This window comes from Rhea pennata, chromosome 2 (genome assembly GCF_028389875.1).
Source record: "Rhea pennata isolate bPtePen1 chromosome 2, bPtePen1.pri, whole genome shotgun sequence".
NCBI classification, from domain to species: domain Eukaryota; kingdom Metazoa; phylum Chordata; class Aves; order Rheiformes; family Rheidae; genus Rhea; species Rhea pennata.
The window spans coordinates 36,970,942-36,990,058 of NC_084664.1; the positions used below are offsets into that span (position 1 = coordinate 36,970,942).

The 19,117-nt window shown below is 39.3% G+C and overlaps 1 long non-coding RNA gene across 2 annotated transcripts; it reads left to right on the plus strand.

Annotated features, from left to right (window-relative positions):
* The first annotated feature begins 8,149 nt into the window (after positions 1-8,149).
* Positions 8,150-18,649, plus strand: LOC134136935 (uncharacterized). 2 transcript variants are annotated; one of them, XR_009957586.1, is made up of 3 exons: positions 8,150-8,245; positions 17,267-17,444; positions 17,977-18,649. It is a non-coding gene; the product is annotated as an uncharacterized LOC134136935 (long non-coding RNA). The 2 variants fall into 2 exon arrangements; XR_009957587.1 differs by lacking the exon at positions 8,150-8,245 and adding an exon at positions 8,291-8,898.
* The last annotated feature ends 468 nt before the right edge of the window (positions 18,650-19,117 follow it).

Consider the following 19,117-nt stretch of genomic DNA (forward strand, 5'->3'; position numbering starts at 1 on the left):
ATAAGCTAATGGTGAATGTGCATTTTTGCCAACAGCTCTGTATTACTCCAGTGAATGATGTAATGAAAGATACTTCATGATGAATATGAGATATGAATAACAGCTGACTATGTCAGTGCTGTATGACACAGCTGATATCAAATACAGACCAAATCAGACCAGACTTAGCTGCTTGATGGTGCAGATGGCCTCCCTGTCATGCTTTCCCCTTACATCCCACATCTGCATTCCCTCTATTTCCTCTTCTACACTCACAGCATTTGTTTGGCCTTTATGTAAAATTAAAGAATTAAAGAATAAGGTTAATACACAGGCTACCTCTAGCAAACAGTATGGGAGAAATTTCTTCTGCAGACAGGCCATCAGTAGCTGCCTGCTGGCCACTGTGAAGACAGTCTACTAGAGTAGATGGTCTGTTGAGCCGGTACAGAAAATACTGAATACAGCAAAGGCAGTAGCCCAGATCTGGGACTCCATCAAAGCCACGCTGCACAGGTCTTCAAAAAGAAGGAAAAGGTGATACCAAACCCTCCATGTGTCTTTCACGGAACTACAGCCTCAGGTCTGGTCTCTGGTACAGAGCAGCTGTTTTACTTGTGAAGCACCTGAAGGTCGCTGTGACAAGTAGACATTTTCAGGGCCATGGGAAGTCACACCTGTGCTTAAACAGAAAAGAGCCATTATAACAAACATACTCCATTCCTCCAATTTTCCATCTGTTTTGCATAGCTGGAGCAGCACAAAGCTGGAGAAGTAAAGGGTACATTTCAGCCTGCACTTGAGTACAACACAAACATGGTATTAATTTTCATTCAGTGTAGAAATCCTACATATTTTTCAGGCAGCAGAAACTTGAAGTAAGTTGCAAACAGGCAGTGGCTACATTTCCCTTGTACCTTGTACTTGGGTCAGGCATCTCACCTGCAGTAAGGTAGAAATATTTTCACTAGTTTGTTTTGGGATGCTTTCCTATTAAAATTGAGAGACAGAGCACTAAATCATACACTTTAAAATGCAGGGAGCAACCAAGCTCTTGTCATGCTAAAACCCAGACATCAAAAACCAAAAGTGCTATTAATGTAGCTGGGGGGTGCCCCATCAGGAAAAATAATACTTTTCATTATGAAGGTGACATTGACACACTCTGAATCCTAATGAATATTATTTTTTTATATATAGCAATTGAATACTCTAGATCTGATTTCAGTGGGTGCAAATGAAGGAGAATATGGCCTTCAGTGCTTAACCTAGCTGCAATTACAGAGAGCTGTGAGTTAAGGAAACAGTATTTCATAGATTTCTCCTCATCTAAGAGTAGTTTTAGAAAATATGTATTATTTAGAGTGAAGTCAACAACATCGTGGTATGACCTAAGGAGTTGAGATGGCAGACAAGAAAGAATCATTGTTAAATGCCCTCCCTCGTCAGGTGAGTCGGCATGGCATGGAAGCTGCACCAGGGCAGAAGGCAAGCAACATAAGGAACAAAGTAAGTATTGTGGCCATAAGATACCACTATAGAAAGAGACTAACAGATCTCATTCAGTCTCTAATGAAACATAAGGTGGTGTGAATGATATTCGTTGACAGGAGCTCCTTTCCATAATGAATTGTGATGGTTTTGTATCAGGAAAAGGAATTTTCAATGCATTTCTAGATTAACTAGTTCAATACAGACAGACACAGAAAGCCATGGCAGTAACTCTGCAAGTTATCCAGCAGATGTCCCTATTTTGTGCATGCACCCGCAAGGGATTTTTTTTTTATTATTGTATTCTACGAAGAGCAGTGCAGTTCAGATATTTATAAACATGCTAGAGGTGACCAGACGAAGCTTCAGGTTGAAAATGGCATGAAGTTTTTATTAACATTTCCTTTCTCCGAAGCCTTTATAGGAGGAGGCAAAATGCTGATTCCAACTTAATTATGGAATGGAAAGGTAATTTTGTACTAAAAGATAACTTCTATTCTATTAATTCCATGGTTTCAATACATAGCGAGACAAAAGAAGAGAGGAAAAGCAATTCAGACAACAGAGCATTTGCACACACATGCAGGTGTAGCAATACGTACTTTCTCTGGGAGCATCCAAAGCCAAATAGGAAGGGTATAGTGCTCTCCTGGCACACTGCAATCTGCTATGAGTGACCATAAGTCATATAGAATAAAATACCAAAGAGAAGAAAGAAACAGAAACAAATTTAGAAGCTTTAAAAATATTTTAAAGATATAGGTACAAAAAAATTGGAATGACAAACAGGAACTGAAATAAGTTTCAAAAATTACTCAAACAACTAGCAATAATATAATTCTAGCTTAAGAAAGAAATTTCAGAGTTGAAATAAACCTTTTTTTTCAGACATAACAAAGTATTTCTCTAAAAGGTTTGAATTTCTAAACACCTAAGAATCAATCTTTTGACCCTAGAGTAAGTCTCTGTCTACGAGAAATTCCCACATTCCAGTTGAAATCCTAAGCTAAACTCTTAAAATGGCTAAATCATTTAAGCCTGGAGTAAGCTTTAGAGTTATACAGCTCTTCTTATTCCTCTCCACCTGAGTCAAAATCCATTTGTCATTTAGCTGTGAACTCCACACCTAGATACCATCTTCCTAAAAGCCGTGGCTGCAGAAGAGACAAATGCCACCTCCTCCTTTAACCTTGCACTGTCCTGCCCGTCTACACTGAATTTTCACACTTTCAGTGACAGATTGTTCCTGGCATACCACTACATCAATAGCTGAAAAGGAGGGGAAAATTTTTTTTGTTGTTTCTTCTAAGAGCTTTAAACATAAAGCAAACAAATCTCAAGAGATACCAAGAGTTCTGTCTTATCTTCATCTACTTTAGCGGTTAGTAGCCAACAGTATCACACTATTAACCTGATATTTCAAATTAATCAAGATTTTCAGGACACTGACTGACTCAAAAAGCCAGTCCTTCCTATATATCCTTGGAACCCAAAGATGCCACTACCATGAAAGTAACAGCTTTAATAGAAAAAGAAGTGGAAGTGTATTAATTTCTACTTATAAGTGCTAACCATATGTGGTAAGCAACAGCTCGTCCTCTTACACTCCCACCAGCTCCCAAACAAAATCAACTTCTGCCACCAATGTCAAATGATTTTTCCTTCTGTGTTTCAGTACATTCAAAATATTTTATTCTAGTTGAGATTGTTTATAGGATTTCCTCCTTGGATTTTTTTTTTTTTTTTTTTTTTTTTTTTTTTTTTTGTAACATCTTCTTTTCCTGGGCTTTCAGATAATGTCCTTGCTGTTTTTTAATTATTTTTTATGGCAGGATCAATCACTTTCCATTTATCATCTTCCCTAGGAAGAAGGCAAGTGTTCCTCAGAACACAATTATTATTTCTACTAGCCCTGTACTCCAAGTGTGTCTCTGCATGTGCATGCAACCTTCAGTTTTGGCACATGCCTTTGTGGTAGTGTTTGAGGGAGTAATTAGTGCTGTGCTCCAGTGTCAGCTGCCCCCTTACTCCACCATGTAAAGAAGGAAGAAAGCATTAAGGCAGACTCAGAGAAATCATTTAGGTGCCTAACACCCATCTGTAAAGAGCTGCTACCAACCGCCTTTGTGTTAAAATCAATGGACAAAAAGATTTTGCTGGATCCTACCTCATCACACCTCAAAGGAGGCAACGTTGCACTTTGGAGGTCTGCTATTGTTTGAACTTCATGTAAAGAAGTAAGCACAACACCTTCCTTTTTTTAAAAAGGAATTGGCTTTTATTTTATTTTCTCCACATGGTACAGAGAAATATATTAAGTAAGTGGCCAAAGGGATCAGTCAAAAGAGAAAACCTGAGCACATCACTTTTCTGCGGGAGCCTGCTGGATGCACACAGAGTGCCAGCAAAAAGGCACAAGTTTAGAAGGAGTTGGAGAAAGAACTGGTTGCATGTTTAAGTTGTCAGAATGAATCAGGGGATAAGTTGCGAAAAGCAGGTGCATTAAGCTTCACATAACTGTCTCATTGCCTGCTCAGCTGGTTGAACCTGTAAATGGTTGGTTTGATGACCCAAAGACAAAGCTTTTTATTTTTTCAGTATCTTTAATGAAAGGTCATCATATGTTGAGAAATAATTGACTCCCATCCCTGAGTAAAAATATGTGTACATCCCAGCCAATAATCAGTCACTTACTTGGTTCCTCTATTAAGATTACTTCTCAGAGATGACAAGGGAGATGAGGCACAAAAGCACGTATGCATTACGTGACATGTTTATGAGAACCTAATGAGCCACTTTCTCATCATCTGTACCCAATTCTATAAATATGGGCCTCAGCAGCACTATGCAGTTATTTCAGACTCCTGCCACAGGATTTGCAGTAAGAGCTTAATAAGGATTTGTTCCACCCAAGTATTTGTATGATGATTTCACTAGTATAGTATCTGATATAAAGGAGAGTTGGTTAAAGTCATGCGATAAAAATGTGATGTGTAGGAAAGTAGGTCCCAGATCTATGGTCAACTTGTGTCATTTGATTCAGGCCAAAATATGCCAGACCCAGCCAGTGCAGAACCATCCTTTCTTTCTTCTTTCTCCCCAGATGAACACCTTTAATAAATCAGATTTATTCATAGAATCATAGAATCAGTAAGGTTGGAAGGGACCTCTGGAGATCACCTAGTGCAACCCCCTGCTCAAGCAGGGTCACCTAGAGCATGGTAGACAGGGTTGCATCCAGGCGGGACTTCAAAGCATAGAGCAAAAATTTGACCAAAAATTAACTAAAGATTTTTTATTATTATTTGTTTTAATAACTTACTCTACTAGAACTGATAAGTGAAACTCCTTATGTAATGCAAGGATCCACAAGAAAATGTTAAAACCAGTACTAACCATAGGAACTGTCATGCTAAAAGAAGTATAATAATAGAAAGAGGAATTAGGAGAATGAGCCCTGAGAAGAAAGTAATAAATATGTTGCTACTTGGTCAGAATGATGAACTAATTAGATGGTGAGAAACCAATCAGACAATAAAGCAGGAAAATGATTATAGTCTAAAACTAGGAGACATTCTTAATATTCATATATTTGTGATCGACAATACCTGCCTGCTCTTGTGCAATTACCAATCACTGTTGTGAGAATTTCTGCCTGACTCCTTAGCCTACAACATAAATGTTCTTCATCTGAAGAGCCCATTCCTCCCTTTTAATACTGGTACAAAGCAAAAAGGCATGCTGTTGAGTAATACACCCATCTACCACAATGGAATCAATACCAAAGTGTATTGAGAGAGATACTTGTTAATGCTAATGTTAGCGCTTCTCTGAGAGAAGATTATCTATGAATTGCTTATCTTGATTAAAAAGTACATTTCAAAAGAAATATGTTTAGAAATGGAAATAACTGCAGCATCAGAAATGAAGTATAAAATATTACATTGAAGAAATTCTGACGTGTTATTAAACAAAATAAACTATGATCAGAATTCAGCAATAAGAGCAGATATTTACTAGATTCACTGGATATAAGACAGGCAGAACACTTGAAACTGTCAACAGACTTCTTTGAAATAAATGACCATGAATGCAAATGCTCCTTTCCATTGAAATAACCCAGGAGAAACTCTGAAGTTACTTTATTTTAAACTTAGGTAAGAAAAAAGAGAAAGGCCTTCCTTTTCACTTCACATTTGCAGACTCAGATCAAGCCTTGAGTCACAGCTGTGAAAGCCAGTTGTCTCTTTTCCCTGATGAGCAGGCAGAGCAGAGCAAATTAATATAAACTATTGCTTGTACTTCACTTGATTAAGAGGTTTGCAGCAATCTCTGGACTAAGAAATTCATGCTAGAATAATTTTATTATGAGAAGGGATCTTTGCAGACCAAGGTGAGGGGATGACTACCTTTGTAGTTAGATATAGTGTCTGACATGCAAAATAGCTGCACGGTTGATTTCAGATAGGACATATGAGCTCTTTATCACCAAGGCCTTCTTTGTGGGACACTCCTAACCAAGCACACCTTTATTTGGCAATGTTGGAGCATGGAGTTTTAAAGACCTGAATTCTGGGAGACAAAGTTATGTGAACAGCCTCTCTAAATGTGTCATATCAAAATCCCCTTTAAGTGTCTTCATTTCAATGAATTTGTAATTTAAGGCAACTAGGCCAGTCTGACAGAGGGCTCTGGTCACTCTCTAGCAGCTTGTGTGCGCTACTGAGGGTCTTAAGGAGCAGGACTCAAAACTCAGCTTAAATCAAAAGCTAATAACTAAAAGAAACCATTACAGTAAAGAGCTTCTGTACTCTATTAATCATTCAAAAAACACCATCTTGTTAAAGGAAAAAATTAAGCAATTAAATGAGACTGATAATTTAAAGTACTTTGCTGTACTCTCCCCCCGTGGCTGCAAAGAGATGCTCGTCTCCCTTGAGGTACGAGATGACCAAATAAGTGTGTCAAATCATGTAGAAAGCACTGGTTCTGGCAGGAGAGTGTCAAAAGCTATACAACCAATATGTTTCAACTAACATTGGTGATGCACTAGATGTTACCAATAAAAAAATTACAGAAAACATAATGCTGATTTCTAGCCCTGCAATGTGCCCAAACATCCCCCAAGATCTTCTCCCACAGTGCAGCCCAAGGTCTTCTAAACATGCTCCTTTTCTTCTCCATCTCTTGAAAGCAAGCAGCGACTGGGAGTGAAAACGGGGGGCCTGCCAAGTCAGCTAAGGTTCAGAAGAGGTTCCCCCAGCCTCATGAGCGAAGCTGGGAAGAGTGCACTCAGTAAGACATCACAAAATCAAAGACTATATTTGATACACATATATTTTCTTATCTTTATAAGACCTGACTAATAAGCTTAAAAATACACAAAAAAGAGCTACAGAAAAAGAGTTAGGTCCAAAGAATAATGTAGCCTATAAGGAATTAGTGAGGCAACTTCTGCCTTTGTATTTGTTCCATGAATCATAATGTGAACTCCTCTGTATTTAGTTTAGCATGCATATCATTTATTTTTGCAACAATAAACATTGCTACCTTAAGTTTTGCTTCCATATAAAAGCCAGAGATCTCACTGCAATGTGGAAAAAGAAGTTGATAATAAGATGCTATGATTCTAGATAACTTGATTTTTTAAAAGTATTATTTTATTAGAATTCAGGAAACAAGACACAATAAAACACTAAGAATATTGTAAGGCACAGTTTGCATACTATTGCATTGGACACAGTGAAAAAAAAAGGAAATGTTGTGACAACAGAAAAATGAGAAACTGCACTCATTAAACATACAGATTTCTCCTCAGGAAATGACTCCGAGTCTCTCCAAACAGCATGCCTTGTAAATGCCAAAACAGCTATCAGAAACACTCAGATAAGCTTAAGGAATGAGAAGGAATAAAAAGTCTTTCCAGAACAGAGAGAAGCAAAAATAGCTGGAAAAGGTATGCTGTGTAAGAGCAGGTTGTAAAGTCAGAACAGGTGTGGAAGGAGAGGCTATGGATACTCAGCAGGTTAGTTGTTTTTAATTAAAACCTGAACTGTTCATTTTTTTTATTAGGGTGACTAACATTCTTTCTAAACAACTGAGAAACAAAAAGTTTAGCACCACAACTGGGCAGAAGAGAATCACTTTGCGTTTTCCCTTTTTTTTTTTTTTTTTTCAGAACAATTTATTTGTCACTCGTTCCAACACCCCACACCTACCCCCAACCCTGGGCGAGGGCCACAAAAACGCCCGCACAGCCCATGGCACTCGCGAGAGGGCGGCGACACCGCAAGCTGCGCTTAGCGAGGCCCGGTGGCCACACGGCCCGGGGCGCGGCGGAGGACACGCCGCCGAGCGGCCGTTGGGGCGGCGGTTGGAGCGGCCGTTGGGGACGCCGCGCGCGCGGCATGACCGCTGGGGGCAGGGGTCGCGGGCCGGGAGCGCCCCGCCCGCCGCGGGCCGGTGCGGCCGCTGGGGAGGCGGCGGCTGGAGAGGCTGGCGCGGAGGGAGGGTCTTGGCGTGTCGCTGCGGGAGGCGGCGCGGCCGCGCGTTGGGCTCCGTTGTCCGCCGCGCAGCTTCCCGCATGCCCAGAGCGGGCGGTGGCGGCGGGGGAGCCGCCCCCGGCGGCGATGAAGCGCCGGCGGCGCTGCTGCGGGTCGCCGCCCTCCGCTGGGACCTGGGCACGCAGCCCCGCCCCGCCAGGGGGCGCCGCCGCCCGGCGGGAAGAGGATGGGGCGCGGCGGCCCCGCGCGGAGGCGGCTGCCCGGTGGCGGAGGTAAGGGCGGCGGGCAGCTGCGGGCCGCGCCGGCCGGGGGGAGCGGGGCAGCCCCGCTGGGCGCGCAGCGTGCGCGGCCGGGGCTGGCGGGTGTGGGATGCCGGGCCGCGCCGCTATCCCGGGAAGAGGTGTAGGAGCGCAGAGAAGCAGGAGGCGAGAGAAGAGCTGTGACAGCCCCCCAGAAGCGGAGGGAGAGACCTCCGGAGCGAAGCACCCGCCCGACTGCAGTGCCGAGCCACACGCTCCCCTTCCACTTGCTGCTAAGGGCATCGCTGCTGGATCTCAAAAAATTATCTAGAGAATTTGTGCTTTGAAAAACCATCACCTAACAGTTTGGCTACTGAGGTTACAGTTTCTAATGCACTAGAAGAGAGTGAATGCACCAGAGCTGCGCTCGCCTTGAAGGCACAGACATGGCCTTACCACTGCACCTCCTGCTGCTGAAGTCAGGATTGCAAGGCGAGAGCTTTCACTTTTACTTGGCGTTTCCTCCTGAATTACTTTAGTTTTCTTCACGTGGGCAAATAGGCAGCTCAAGAATGTACATACGGCTGCAGAAATATGGCTTCTCCACAGTGCATCACAATGTTGGAAGAACATGTATTTCATAGTCTAGTAATAGCACCTGTCAGTAACACCCCAGCACTACCACGGTAAGTCCTGGGATTTCTGCTGCACCCAGGCTAAACTCCAGCCTCATTTCACCAGCCAGCATTGTCAATATGGCATCTTGAACGATACAGTTGAAGCAGGCAATAAATCCTTGGCAGGGATGGCCTGTTCCCTTATCTCAGTTACTGGACTTCTGTTTACCTAAACTTGGTGAGACCCTAGTCCTGCAAGAGTTACATGTGCCTGTAACTTAAAGGATATTAGCAGAATCATCCTGCTGCATGGGACTGCTTTACTGAGTCAAGCCCTAGTGTGCGTAGTTTCTTTATGTCTGAATAATTTAGGATCCCATATGGTATGGAGATATCAAAATGAATAATAATTTAAAGAGAATGGTTTTCTGACTTACAGAATATTGAATACCCTTTGAAATACAAAGTTGAACTACCCACTTTTTTCAAATTCGTTTTTGACTCATTATGAATAGCTTATTCTTAGTATGAATGAAAGGCCCAGCAGCAACTACTGCTTATTACATTTATCTTGCATGAGAGATTATTTCTGTTCCTTTCTCTCAGCTTGGCTCTTTTTGAAAAGCAGTTGCAGAATTAGTTTCTACATCCTAACTGTAAGGAATCTCTTGATTCTGTGGACAGACTATGACTCATTTCTTTGCTAAATGTAGGTCTGGGCCTCTCTCTCAAACATGTCCTGTGTAAGGGAAAGAATGACTTGAGCAAAGTGAGGCAGTGAACTTGACCTAGAACATAAATGGGCTTTTAAGTGAAAAGCGCTGTGTCTCTTCCACCAAACTACTTTTGATGTCTATGATTGGTGGAAAAAAAACAAATAAAAGGGGAAAAATAATTGATCTTATTTTTAAAAGTGATTTTTGTAGGTTTGAATAAGTACTTGTACTGTCCAGCTGTTACTGCAACAATATTGTATATTTCAAGGTATTTTAGCTGATTTGTAACTTTCCTTTTGTATTTTTTAAAAACAGTCAAAAGCTATTTTTAGCTTTTCTTTTGTCTGTATTAGATCAGGAGTGGACTCTGAAATCTCTGTGAAGTAATTGTTTTGTTTTCTTTGATATTGTGCGAGTGTGTAAAGTTCTCAAAAGATAGCAGCTGGATTAATCCACTCCTGGATTAATTTTATTCATCAGGCTCCAATCCCTAGTGAGTGCTGTTGACAACACAATGCACGCTGTAGGTTCTCTTCCTTAGGGAACTGGTATTTATGGCTCTGGAAGACAACCACATATGGAAAGAACATGAGTTCAATGGCTGAAGCATGCTGTTTCAGCATGTGAAAGGGTATGGGATAGCTTGACCTATTTTTCTGTTCTACGCTAAGAAAAGATGTAGCACAGTATTGTGGAAGTCTGGTCAATTAGTCTCTGACAATGAGTAAAGCAAATAGGTGTTTTTCTACATTAAGCTTCCTGCCCAGCAAACTGGCATCAGCCCTAGCCTTTGTATTCACTACGTTGTAATCAAATTATTTCATTTCAGTGGATTTCTGTAATAAAGCATGAGTTTTATAGTAAAATGCAAACTCCACAATATTTTGTTACCTTAAAAAATGAAATAACAGAATATTGTTTCTTCTGAAATATGGCTTTGAACTGAGAAAAAGTGTTTGGTACTTACTGTCTTATGTGAACATGTATAATAACATGGGCAGGGATGAAGAGTGTTTGTACCAGAGTAGAGATCATGCTTGAAAAAGTTTTTGTTCTGAATTCCCCTATACTTAATTCACTATCCTATGTTACTTGCCACAGGTCACAGTGAATGGTCATTAGATTTGCCCATATGCTTAAAATACTAGCTTAATGCCTCTGTGTTGTTCTGATCTGGCATCACCTTCAAAATTAAGGCTTGTAGGTTTGATTTTCATGGACATTTAAGACTGGAACTAAGGTAGGTGCAAGGGAAGCTTGAGTTACATCTTTAGAGAAAAAAATGATAAACTTTTGTTATGAATAGCCTTGAAAACATGCATCAGTTCGTAACAAGGAAATGGAATGAAAACATGTAGCAATAAAAGCTGACTCAGGTCCTACTATTTGCAGAATACCCCAAACCAATATTTTAGGCTTCAGCTGGCATGTTTGCTATGAAAATAGCTATAAAAGGTAAGAGTGAACCTTATGTTCTCCTTGGGATGATCATTTTTGATGGTACTCTTTTTTTCTAATAACAGTGTTTGTGCATCACCTAGTCTTCTAAAGTTTGCTGAAAAATAAATTGCAATCTTGTTTTTTAAGAAAGAATTTATAATAGGAGCACTGCTTACTCCTTAAATACTGACAGTGTATTCAGCACCTGATTGAATCAAATCACACCTGCTACTGAAAACATGGGTGCCTTCCTTTTCTGTCTCTTGCTGATCTACTCACACAAGTAAGGTTAGGCATGTCTGCATGTTTCTTTTTTTCCCCCAGTGTACTTGTAAGTTATTATTGGACTGCTCAAGGAATGATTTTTAAGGAGAATACTGAATTCAGACACTATATGGGTATGTAACTTTTAATGTTTTAATCATAGAAAAAGTAATGACATACAGGAAAAAAAAGATGCAGCTGACACTGGGTGCAGGTGCGTGTGATAACAGTGGGGAAAAAAAGAAGCCATCCCACAGTCATGTAACTAGGAATGCAGTCTGTGCCAGACTGGGCCAAAGAAACTGTCTGTTTTCCCTAGGTTTCTCACAGTAAAACTGCTCCAACTACACTTCTTGTAAAAGCTGTTGTGCTGAGCCACAAACACATGCAAAATGAATGAGACCTGTTTTCCAAAACACCTTAAAATGGTTTATATGTGGTTGCTTGCAGCAAGTTGTGGTATCATTCCTATGTAGAGGGTGATAATGTTCACAGATACATAGGAAGTCTGAAGAATTTTGTAATACAAGAAGGAAGTTCATTGTCTGAGCCTAATATCTTTCAGAGTTAAGAGGTGCCCCACTTCAGTGATTTTTCTCTTTGTGTCAAGTTACAGTTATGTGTATATGTGTGTATATGTATATGCAGATATTAGAAAGAAAGTAGCGTAAACATTGGAAGGGATCCTTTTCTTTCAGAAGAGTAGTTTTATATGTGGCCTGCATCCAACAGTAAAACAATTGTTACTTTCCAAATCCCATGAATGCACAAGCCCTCGTGCCGCCTCTTGGCAGAACAGCCAGTGCCTGAGGGAGGGCAGCAGTTACAGCACTGGGTTGTCATGTTGTATGTGTGACGTGCTTCAGCTCGGAGTGAGATAGAGAAGAAATCTCTGTCCCCACCCAAACTGAATATTTGTTATATGTGGATGTATTATATTCTCTAGGACTGAGAGTTTGAAACCCTTCCGAAGCACTGAGTTGCTGTGCATGATTAAAGAATACCTGCTGATTAATAATTAACAGCAAAACAATGCTGTTGTTTAAAACTTACAGAAAGTTAAGGAAGAAAATGCAAAGTGGGTTAGTTTTATTTCCTCTGCTTATGTTTGGGGAGAGCATTTTGGGGTAGATTTTGTAAGATCTCTTGAGAGCATAGTTCTTTGAACACTGTCAAACGCAGAGATTCACCGAGTATTGGAAAGGGTGAATCCATCTCTGACTTTGGGCACCATTTGAGGTATTTACATTAAGAATGGTTTGAGTTACAGGGTTTTTTTTCCTGCTTGGTAAGTGTCATGAGTTTGGTGACAGTAAGTAAAAGGCAAGTCGGCTTTTTGTCTGAAGGCTTTTCTCCAAACCATTTGAGAACAGTCACACTGAAGCTGTGTGCTTACCACATGACTTTTTTTTAATATTTTTTTTTGAACCCTTTAGGCATTAGAACATAGAAATACTGCTCTAGATATAGACCAGGATATCCAGAACAGGACTGGTCCCTGCTCCCAGGTGGCTCATACAGATCAGCCAGAATTTCCCTACATTTGATAAGGTGTGGGAAAGTGGTTCTTGAGAGGGAGGAGGGATAAGAGAAAAAAAAATCATAGATTTGAAGTATATATGTGTCTTGTAAGATTTTTTTTTTTTTTTTTTTTTTTTATGGTGTGCTACAATAGGTACAGGGGTTTTGAAACAGCCAAGTCAAACAAGTGGCAGAGAGTAAGACAGTGGGAGTTGGTTTTGTAAAGCTAACCTTGACCAGTATTTTCTTGGTACCTGGAGATTGGGAAATTATTCCATATGTAGGATACACATGAGAAGTGTATGTGAGAGATGACAAGGGGAATGCCAGGCAGAAAGAAAAATAGTGTGGGAAATGTGGACAATAGGAGAAGAAATGCATATAGTGGCAGAGGAAAGGTCAAGATACTTGAATCCCAGAGGAGCTAAAATATCAAGTCCTATGAATTTTTAAAGACATTGCACTCTGTTCAGAGCTGTGAATTGGCAAGTGTTTGCTATTACAATGAGCTAGACGACTTGAGAAAGTTATGAGCTTGATACTTGAGAAAGCATGTTAACCTAGAGAGGCTCGAGAGAAAGATATCTGAAAAATAGAACTGAGCTGTGAACAAAGTTTTATCAGAAAGCGTGGTCCCTGGATTTTTTTATGTTTATTCAGTATATGATTTAGTGACCAAATCATATTAATGAGGCTATACTACCAGTCTAGTCTGTGTAAAGGGAGAGAAAAAGAGACAGTCTCTTAGTGAACCCCAAGTTGAGTGGTTCATTGTGCTGTCCTGCTAATTAGGAGTTGACCATGACAGAAGGCATCTTGGGACAGCAGAGGCATAAAAAGAGTGGGGGGTTTTGTTGTTGTTTTTGGGGTTTTTTGTTTTTTTTTTAACTGTGCTCAGTCTGAAAGAGTAAATTTATAAATTTAATAGCCTTCATAACATTTATTATCAGACGTGTTGCATTCTTCAGGCTGAAATTAATTGCTGGTGCAAAAAGCAGGCACAGGACCAAATGTTTAGTGTGTAAAACTATCTGTCTTATGTTTCAGAGGCAGTTTGCAAGGTTAATTTTGAAGAGGATATCAAGTCATCTTCAAGTCAGCTTTATGGAAACTTAAGTCTTAATTCAAATTATTGAAGATGGTATTTGAATTTTCAGCTTGTAACTGTCTCTGCCTTGGTTTTGGGAGTAGGTTAGTGTTTATTCTGAGTATATATTGAACACATCCAGTCCACGGAGAATGCATGTTTATAGCTGACATAGCTCAACTGTGCTATATGAAGCCCTAGTGCATTTGTTTCCAAAATGCATTTGGCTAGATAGATGCTGGCAACTCAATAAAACAAGTAGGAGTGTCTTTAACAGTGTATATTTGCTTACAGCTCAAACAATGTAGTTAGGATTTAGATTAGATGTGTCACAGACATTTGACAGGTACCACATTTGAAGCCACAGTTATGTACTGTTTGATTTAAATAAATAATTGCATTGCTTAGGTAAGATGAGTTTAGCAAGGTTTTTAAGCATAGCCATATATAAAATTAGTGTGTAAAATGAAGCTATTACTAAAGTATTTAGTTCAGAATGTTCGATAGCTCATTGTGAATATAAACAAACAAAATGCATTTTACTTCTTAGCTGAGATTACGTAGATATCGATTTGTAAGATTAATTATACATTGCATATTAAAAGTACACAGTCAAAGCAACATTAGTAACCATACAGCTGTATGGAAACAGCTATTCAATATTATATTTAATTATTAATAATATTTAACTTTACAAAGTTGTAAAGTTAAATTACTGTTTATATTACTAGCAGCTATATTTCTTTAGCCTAACTTGTATTGGTGTGGGACAGTTTTCTGGAAATGTAACCACTTAACTCAGTGTGCAAGAGATCGCAGGGACAGCCTGTGCTACATGTCAGCTAGTCGCAAAGGGATTGCCAGCTCTACAGAAAAGTGCAGTTAACAAAAGGAAAGGGACACAAGTTCACCAAAATGTCTCTTCAAGATTAATGACAGTAATGGAGCAATTCTGTTTAAAGCTTGACATATAAAATAAAGAAAATGTAGGGAAATTAGAAAGCAGCATGTGAACAGAATATATGAATAACCAGCAAGAAATATTATGTCTTTTTGCAAGTAATGACAGTCGTATACCTTCACTCTGACACTGCGGATATTTGTAGACATACCTCAAAGTCTCTATGGTGAAACAGGATTTTACATGGGCTGGTGTACTCTCTCCCTCTGTGTTGTCTGTACACTGAGACAGATTACCCTGCGAGCTCTGTTCTCCTGCACTGAGATGTTTCTGTTACTTTAGAGAAAGGTGCTCATGTTTTTCTGCACAGTTGTCATCTTGAGCTGTGTAGCTGTAGCCCTGTTTGCAAACTGAGTTGCTGAAAAGCAACTCATGCTTGCTTATAATTTTTCCTGCTTCTAGAGAGGATTCTTCCTGTTCATTTGATACGTTGTAGAGTGATTGACCTCTTCATATTTTCCCATCTTTACAGGTACTTCTTCCTTCTAGTTGTATGAACAACAAATAATGCATGAGTGGGGGAAGCAAGAGAAGACAATGTTCTTGATATTCAGTGCACCTGATTTATATTGAAATCAATACTCCAGTGCACTTAGTGGAAACTCAAGGTTTTATTTTTAAAGTAGTAAGCTCTGGAAACTTTCCAAAACAATGCTGTGTTCTTCCAATTAAGTATATGTCAAGGCACCCACAAAATAATACTCTCCTTTCTCTGCGTTAATTCTTGAACCATCTTAAATAGCAGATTGGAGGTAAACTGCTATTTTTTATATTTCAAAGACTGATAAGCTGATGATTGACTTGCCATAACCTGTACATCAGGAAAAGGACAAATGCACAGTTAAAATCAAGTCCTCAAAGATACAAGATTGATGGAGAATTCACTAAATGAGACAACCTCAGACTGTGTTCTCTAGCCCAATTGAAACTAAATGGCAGAAGTAAGACTAGACTGAGATATTTTGATTTTTGTAATTTGTTTTTGTGGTTTTAGTATAAATCTCCTGCCTTATGCTTGTGCAGAAATCCTTCAAAATATAAATTGAAGGTTATCTTTGGGTACCACTGTAGTTTACTATTTGTAAACAGTCTGCTGTTAGAGGTGTGAACTTCCACACCCTCCAGTGGCAGGAGTGGAAAGGCTGCTGCAATAAATATATTTGGCAGTAATATTGAGTCTTCTACAGTGACAAAGGAGAGAAACAGTCTCAGATTTATACTCAACTGGGTATGTTTGAAGAAATGCCTTCTTCAGAAACATGCCATGGCTTTTTCTAGGGGAAATATCCCTCCTATTTTCAGTAGCAGCCCAGCAATCAATCGCAAGAGATGCATAGGCATGGAAAGAAGTGTTTGATTATAGGCAATATTTTCCTGCTATTTCTCATCACTGGGAAAGAATAATGAGCTGAAGGCAAGTATAACATTGGAGGGTAAATATTTACCATCATAAGCCTGAGGATTTTTGTTAAAAGCCAAAAGTGAGAAAAAAAAGAAAAAAAAAGGGGGGGATACAAGGTTCTCATTGTGTCATGATTTCTGTATGTAATGTGTCACTAGAATGATCCTGTGTTTTGAGATGGATTCTGTAATATCTTATATGCGCTGTATTTCTGTACCACAGCTGGTCACAGGGCCATGCTGCTTCAGCAGCTGCTCTGTCAGTGATGAAAACAAGATACTTAAAAGGATGGATAAATTATTGCAGTAGTAGTAAGTCTGGGCAGGCAAGAGCGCATTTTAGTATCACCTGTTGGAGGAAGAAACAAAGGCAGTAAGCCTGCTCTTCAAAGCCACATGATGCAGTGTTGTTAGTCATTTACCAAATGGAAGAACTCCAAGACAGTGAGCAGTCTTGATTGCAGATGTGAGACCCTGTTTAATTAAAGTTCTGTTACAATTCTTGAGAAGAATGTGTGGAAAAACTGAAATCCAAAAAGTGAAAATAAAATTACTATTTGTTTATTTTTGAAGAACATTAATTTTCTTTGAAATCCTATTTTTAACTTTATTTCATTTTTTATGTTTTGTATAAAGAAATAATTAAAAATTTTGTACACATTTTGGTGATGATTACAACTGGAGTATTTATATGGTTTATGCTTCAAGTAAAGCCTATGAAGTATTCTTTGTGTTTTATTTTTTGAACATGAATATTTTGACTCATTGCATTTGGCTTGTCTTTATTGCTACTGCCATAACATTTCATTGGAGATATATGGAACCAGTCCAGTATAGCTGCTTGTTTATCTGGCTGTCACTCCAAAGAGCTTCACATTTTAATAACTCAGAATTGTTCTGTAAAAGTTGTAATATCATATTTTTAACTATACATACACAACTGCTTAACAGTGATCCCTTCTTACCCAACTGTAAAAAAAGTGTATTTAAAAGATTAATTTTGACTGTGTTGTTTAATAGAAAATTTTTTTTTTAATGTATCTTCAGGATGCTGACTTGAAAGCGTGTCAGGAAGCTTTGAATGACTGTTGTCCACATCAAGGAGGTGATCAGCCAGAATTGCAAGAGGGAGGAGGAGGAGTATATAAATCAAGTAAATGATGAAAAAAATGAAAAAGGGAAAACTGAAGAGGAAACGAGGCTGAATATAAATCTTATCACTGAGGTAAGAGTAATGAAAGAAACTGAGTGAGTAGTTTTAAAAGGACTACTTGATTTCCTCTGTTCATTTGGGGGTGTCCTTTGCAAGGACAGGAAAGGAATAGTGACTTAAAATGGTGCTCTGAAAGACACACTCTTATTCACCTTCTTGAAAATTGACCCTCTGTTATAGTTGTTGTAATGTTCTAAACTTTATGAAATGACTAATTTTTCGATTAGTTTGTTTTCTCTCTCTTGAAGGTATTGTGTTTATGGGTGAGAGTTTGTTTTGGCGTATGAATACTTGAGAAAAGAACACTAAATTCTATTGCTTTCACTATTTATGTAAAGCTTTATCTCTAAATGTAGAATTATATTTGGGGAGACTTGATTGCCCAGATCTGAGCATATATATTCTAACTTGACAGCATAAAAAAGATGTTAAACCAAAACAGGTGCACTTTGGATTTTGCTCTCTTGAAATCTACTGTAAAAGAGCATTCTGCTTACTCTTCCTTATGAGAACTGAGAACATCAGATCCATTTTTTTTTTCCAGGAGAAACCTCACCTCTGTTTACCACTGCCTTGACAGCTTGTCTTTTAAAGACTTTTTGCTTTTTCCACAATGATGGACAGGTACAGCCTCAAAAAGGAGGAAAGCCCAGTTCTGCATTTGAAGGGTAATGTATGGTGCTATTGACACAGTTATTCTGATTACTCTAAGGATAAAACGTCTCCCATCAGGATGAAGACAGGGTCTACAGCAGTGTTACACAGAGCTGTGCACTGCTTCCCCCCAGACTTTAATTTTTACCTCTATTTGTGTAAAATAACTGTGCTTTACAAAGAGCTTTTTGTCACAGAGCAACTGAAACTATGTAGATTCCCTTCTCAGTCCTCTCTTCTCAGAGGACTATTTACAACTCCTGTCATTGCAGACAGAAAATGTGCTAGAGGTAAATGTGAAGACATACGTATTGCCAATAGACTGGAATACAGTCAGTCGTTATTGCATAATGGCTTACTCAGTTTCACTTTAATAAAAAAAAAATAAGGAATATATCAGCAAATCAATGCAGTTAAATTTATCTGAAGAATTTAAAGAAGCTAGTTTCCACCTTTCACCAAAGTTGTTATTGGCCATACTTGTAAAATTTTCCTCAGTAATGCGCTTGGGATTTGAAAATTCCAACGTTGAGTCTTTCTTGTGATCTAGTGTTGAAAATTGGATGGAGATGCTGGACAACTTCATTAATTCAACCAAACATTTTCTGAAAGCTAATGCCAACTGGCATTTATACGGCAGCTCTGTATTAAACACTAGCAGTTTTGAAGCAGTTGCAACCAAAGATTAGATGTAGAGATGCTGCGAGGAAGGCTGAGGCCCATTTGGAATTGAGTCTGGCAAGGGGTGTCAAGAACAACAGGAAGGGCTTCTTCAAATACATCAGCAGCAAGAGGAGGACTAGGGAAAATGTGGGCCCACTGCTGAATGGGGTGGGGGCCCTGGTAACAAGGGATACAGGGAGGGCAGAATTGCTGAATGCCTTCTTTGCTTCAGTCTTCACTGCTAAGGGCAGTCCTCAAGAATCCTGCAGCCTGGACATGAGGGAGAAAGTCCACAGAAGGGAAGACTTTCCTTTAGTTGAGGAGGATAGGATTAGAGACCTTCTGGGCAGGCTGGACATCCACAAATC